The sequence below is a fragment of the Carcharhinus amblyrhynchos genome, chromosome 9, assembly GCF_965287045.1.
Source record: "Carcharhinus amblyrhynchos chromosome 9, sCarAmb.v2.hapA, whole genome shotgun sequence".
Lineage (NCBI taxonomy): Eukaryota > Metazoa > Chordata > Chondrichthyes > Carcharhiniformes > Carcharhinidae > Carcharhinus > Carcharhinus amblyrhynchos.
This window is the reverse complement of record NC_137332.1, coordinates 111,878,148-111,884,301: the sequence shown is the minus strand read 5'-3', so window position 1 is coordinate 111,884,301 and position 6,154 is coordinate 111,878,148. Positions and strand designations below refer to the sequence as shown.

General features: G+C 46.4%; 1 pseudogene; it reads left to right on the top strand.

Annotated features, from left to right (window-relative positions):
• The first annotated feature begins 424 nt into the window (after positions 1-424).
• Positions 425-601, top strand: LOC145348789 (U2 spliceosomal RNA; annotated as a pseudogene).
• The last annotated feature ends 5,553 nt before the right edge of the window (positions 602-6,154 follow it).

The following is a 6,154-nucleotide window of genomic DNA, read 5'->3' as shown; positions in this document are numbered from 1 at the left end:
AAAGGAAATTTGGCATGACCGCAGCAACTCTCAGTATTTTTTACAGATGCACCAGAGAAAGCACCCTTTCCCATATATCACAGCTTGGTATGGTTCCTGCTCTGACCAAAACTGCAAGTAATTACAAAGGGTTGTGAACGTAGCCCAGTCCATCATGCAAATCACCTTCCTATCCATTGACTCTTCCCCCTGCCTCAGAAAAGCAGCCAGCAGAATTAAAGACCCCAAGCGGACGAGCACACTTGCTCCCAGAGCTGGAGATTCAGGTTCGAATCCTGGTCAGGCTGCTTTTCAGCAGTAACATTCGCACTGCATGAAAGAAACTCTGTGAGCCCTCTCAGGTGGACCCACCCCACCCCCTCCTTCTGCTGCTCATTCCTTCCTTAAAAGAGGCAACATCTGTGAGTAAAACACTTCCTTTGGCATCGCTTCTCGGCCTTTTGGCGAAGATCAAGTGTCGTATTTGTTCTGATCAGTTTAATATCTGATACGTCCCGTATCTGGGAACCATATATTAAATTGATTTTTGGAACAGGGAGATGGAATAGGGGCTTGCTCCGTTCACTCCACGTATCGAACGGTAACTTCAGAAACAACTCTTCCACCTTTATGTGTCGGGAAAAAAAGATACAACAATCGGAGATCACAACCAACCGACTCAAGAACAGCTTCTTCCCTGATGCCATCAAACATTTGACTTTGCATTAAGTTGAGCTTTCTCCACTTCCCAGCTCTGATGTAACACGACATTCTGCACTCTCTCCGCTCCTTTTCTGTGGACGGTATGCGTTTTGTGTATAGTGCGCAAGAAAGAATATTTTTTACTGGATGCTAATACGTGTGACAATAATACGTGTGACAGCCTTCCACCTCATCCACTACTCCACCAATCTTGGTGTCATCAGCAAACTTACTGACCCAACCTTTAGCCCCCTCCTCCAAGTCATTGATAAAAATCACAAATAGCAGAGGATTCAGCACTGATCCATGTGGCATGCCGCTGGTAACTGGCCTCCAGTCTGAAACTTTTCCATCCACCACCACCTTCTGTCTTCTATGCCTTAGACAGTTACTTATCCTAACGGCCAAATTTCCCTCTATCCCACACCTCCTCACTTTCTTCATGAGCCAACCATGCGGAGCCTTATCAAACACCTTACTAAAATCCATGTATACAACATCAGCTGCTCTACCTTCATCTACACACTTAGGTACCACCTCAAAGAACTCAATCAAATTTGTGAGGCAAGACTTACCCCTCACGAATCCGTGGTGACTATACCGGATTAAGCTGCATCTTTCCAAATAGTCATAAATCCTATCCCTCGGGACCTTTTCCATTAACTTACCAACCACCAAAGTAAGACTAACCGGCCTATAATTATCAGGGTCATTCCTATTACCTTTCTTGAACAGAGGAACAATATTCGCCACTCTCCAGTCCTCTGGCACTATCCCCATGGATATTGAGGACCCAGAGATCAAAGCCAAAGGCTCTGCAATCTCATCCCTTGCCTCTCCAAGCAGCCTAGGATATATCCCATCTGGCCCAGGGGATTTTGTGACCCTCAGGTTTTTCAGAATTGCTAATACATCTTCCCTCAGAACATCTACCTCCTCCAGCCTATCAGCCTGTATCATACTCTCATCCTCACAAACATGGTCCCTCTCCTTTGTGAACATTGAAGAAAAGTATTCATTCATCGCCTCTGTTATCTCTTCTGACTCCATGACCCGCCCTAACCTCATCCTGGTCATTCTTTTATTTCTCACATAAGAGTAAAAAGCCTTGGGGTTTTCCTTGATCCGCTCCACCAAGGACTTCTCATGCCTCCTCCTGGCTCTCCTAAGCCCTTTTTTAAAGCTCATTCCTTGCTACCTTGTAACCCTCAAGCGACCCAACTGAACCTTGTTTTCTCATCTTTACATACGCTTCCTTTTTCATCTTGAGAGGACATTCAACCTCTTTTGTGAACCATGGTTCCCTCATTCGGCCATTTCCTCCCTGCCTGACAGGGACATAACTATCAAGGACACGCAGTATTTGTTCCTTGAACAAGCTCCACTTTTCATTTGTGCCTTTCCCTGACAGTTTCTGTTTCCATCTTATGCTCCCTAATTCTTGCCTAATCGCATCATAATTACCCTTCCTTCAATTATAAACGTTGTTCTGCCGTATGGCACTACCCCTCTCCACTGCAATCATGAAAGACACCGAATTGTGGTCACTATCTCCAAAGTCCTCTCCCACAAACAAATCTAATACTTGGCCCGGTTCGTTACCCAGTACCAAGTCCAATGTGGCCCCACCTCTTGTCGCCCTATCCATATATTGTGTCAGGAAACTCTCCTGCACACACTGTCCAAAAACCGCCCCATCCGAACTATTCGACCCATAAAGGTTCTGATCAATATTTGGAAAGTTAAAGTCACCCACGACAACTTCCCTGTGACCTCCACACCTATCCATAATCTGTTTTGAAATTTCTTCCTCCACGTCTCTATTGATATTTGGGGGCCGATAGAAAACTCCTGAAGACTTGACCACTCATTTCCTATTTCCAACTTCAGCCCATATTACCTCAGGAGGCAGATTCCCCTCGAACTGCCTTTCAGCAGCCGCTAAACTATACTCGATTAACAATGCTATTCCTCCACCTCTTTTACCACCTTTCCTACTGTTACTGAAACATCTATACCCGGAACTTCCAACAACCATTCCTGTCCCTGTTCTTACCATGTCTCCTTAATAGCCACAAAATCGTAGTCCCAAGTCCCAATCCCCGCTCCAAGTTCACCTATCTTATTCCGGGTGCTCCTTGCAATGAAGTAGACACACTTCAACCCTCCTTCTTGTCTGCCTGTACACTCGTGCGACATTGATACCCTCCTCAGTACCTCACTACACTCAACACTGGCTTCTGGACTACAGCTCGTTTTCCCATCCCCCTGACAAATTAGTTTAAATCCCTTCCGAAGAGCCGTGGCAAATTCCCACCCAGGATATTGGTGCCCCACTGGTTCAGGTGCAAACCGTCCTGTTTGTCCAGGTCTCACCTTCCCCAGAATGTGCTCCAATTATCCATGTAACTGAAACCCTCCCCCCTACACCATCCCTGTAGCCACGTGTTTATCTGCACTCTCTCCCTGTTCCTCAACTTGGTAGCACGTGGCACTGGCAACAAACCAGAGATAACAACATGGTTTGTCCTGACGCTCAGCTTCCACCCTAGCTCCCTAAATTCCTGTTTTAAATCCCCGTCCCTTCTCTTAACAAGTCGTTGGTACTGATATGTACCATGAGTTGTGAACTGTTCCCTCTCCCCCTTAAGGATCCTGAAAACACGGCCTGAGAAGTCACGGACTCTGGCACCCGGGAGGCAACATACCATCCATGCGTCTCTTTCATTGTCACAGAACCTCCTATCTGTCCCTCTAACTTTCGAGTCCCCAATTACTATTGCTCTCCTGCTCCCCTCCCCCGCCCCCCACCCCCTCCCCTTGTGAGCCACAGGGACGGACTCAGTGCTGAAGATCCGGTCACCGCGGCTTACCACTTTTAGATCGTCCCCCTCAACAGTATCCAAAGCAGTAGACTTGTTGCCGAGGGGAAAGACCACAGGGTATCCCTGTACTGACTGCTTCCTCCCAGCCCCTCTCACTGTCACCCATCTATCTTCATCTTCGGAGTAACTACATTTCTCCTATCCTCGCGCTAATCCAGCACGGAAAACCACAGGCTGTGAAGTTTGGCGATGGATCAGATTCATTAACAGGCAGGTAGAGGTAGAGAGATCAATGTGGATTGGAAATCAATGTCTTGTTTTATTGCAGAGATATTGTCTGTGATTCTAGTGTAAAATGTTTCATATATCTGACAGTGTTGAACATTGGGTTTTATTGTTACTGCCTGGGTTTTAAACAGCTCCTGTGTTGAGAACAGGAAAGAGAATCTGTCCTGGGGGACATGGGCACCCCTTACACAGCCCAGCGGAATTTACTAACATTCATTTCAACACATGGAAAATCTGGGAAGTTATTGAAATTGGAATTTCTGTCATTCTGAGCGGATTAAATTCTCCTCAGTTTTGGAAAATGCCCTCACCCTCGGCAGCACCACGGAGACTTCTGCCATCATCGTTAAAATCTGAGCGAGGACTTTGGGCAGTCAAATCATGAAGTAATTTTTCACATCAAAGTGTCGGAGAAATGTGGAATTCTCCCTCATCTAGGGATAGATATTGGGAATATTGTGATCTTCCAGGGTATCAAGTTGAGGTGCTCAGTGGAATATACTGACTTTAATTTCAACTCAAGGAAAAGGTGGAAATTTCTTTCATTTTTGGCAACTCGGGGCTCCTGTCCTTGTCAGTAATTAATTCATTGCGGGTGCAGTACGTTTCTGGAATGAGTTGCGATTCTGCGTGAATTCAATTTTTCACTGTTACAGAAGTGCACCGCTGCCACCTGCTGACAAAACTCATTCCACCAAGTAAACGCAAAACAACAGCCAGGATTCATCACTCCCTCCTTTGGCTCCGGGTACTGGGCATGTTCATATCATCAGCAATGTTTCCAAAGGATGGAAGGTGCCCATTGGGCAGGGGTCGGATTCACTTCGAGACAGAGGAGACAGTTTCAAGTGACGCTGGAAATCCTCTGATAACATCGGTCACCAAATGCAATTATGTATTAAAGATAGTCCACCAGTCAGGAATGTGATGGAATACGCTCCACTTTCTTGGTTGAATGCAGCTCCAAAAACACTCCATAATACCATCCAGGACAAAACAGACACTAGACTGGCACCTCATCCACAAACAGTCACTCATCCACCATCGGTGCACCTTCGCAGCAGTGCGTACCATCTACAAGAAGCGCTGCAGAAATTCACCAAGGCTCCTTCAGCAACACCTTCCAATCCCATGACGACTACCATCTTGAAGGACAAGTGCAGCAGACACATGGGAAAACTACCTGCTGGAGGTTCCTCTCCAAATCACTCAACATCCTGACTTGGAAATGCATCGCAGTTCCATCACTTTCACTTGATGGAAATCATATCCTGGAACCCCCTTCCGAACAACACAGGGGTGTACCTCGCCTTCAGGGACTTCAGCCGTTCAAGAAGGCAGCACACGACTTTCTCAAGGGGTATGAGGGATTAAAAATAAATACTGGTCTAAACAGAGACGTCCACATCCTATTAATCAATTAAAAATATCGGCTGCCAACAGCGGTGGTGGAGGTGGAATCAATAGGTTCTTCCTGACGTGGGGAGAATGTACAGACTCCACACAGACAATGACTTGAGGCCAGAATCGAACCCGGGTCCCAGGCGCTATGAGACAGCAATGCTCACCACTGTATCACCGTGCCGCCATGGTTGAGAGCTTCAAGTTTCCAGGTGTCCAGATTATCAACAACTTGTCCTGGTCCCTCCATGTTGCGCTATGGTTTAGGAAACCCACCAACACCGCTACTTTCTCAGGAGGTGAAGGAAATTTGGCACATCTGCTGCAATTCTCAGCAATTTTTACAGATGCACCATAGCACCTTTTCCTGATATATCACAGCTTGGTAGGGCTCCTGCTCTGACCAAGACTGCAAGTAAATACAAAGGGTTGTGAACGTGGCCCAATCCATCGTGCAAACCACCCTCCTATCCATTGACTCTTCCCCTGCCTCAGAAAAGCAGCCAGCATAATTAAGGACCCCAGACATTCTCTCCTCCACCTTTATCTGTCAGGAAACAGATACAAAAGTCTGAGGTCACACACCAACGGACTCAAGAACAGCTTCTTCCCTGCTGCCATCAGACTTTTGAAAGGACTTACCTTATATTAAGTTGCGCTCCACATCCTAGCTATGACTGTAACACTACATTGTGCACTCGCTCCTTTCCTTCTCTACGAGCAGTATGCTTTGTCTGTATAGCACACAATAAACAATACTTTTCTTTGTATACTAACACATGTGACAATAATAAATCAAATCAGTATCAAAATCGCTAAAGCAGCCTGTTGGCAAGGGGTTGAGAAAGGTGTACACTCTGCTCGGTTATAACCCGAAAGAACTCCCCAGAAGGAGAGGGTGAAGGGGAACAGCAACACTTGAAAGTTCCCTCCCAAGCCACCCATCATCCAGATTTGGA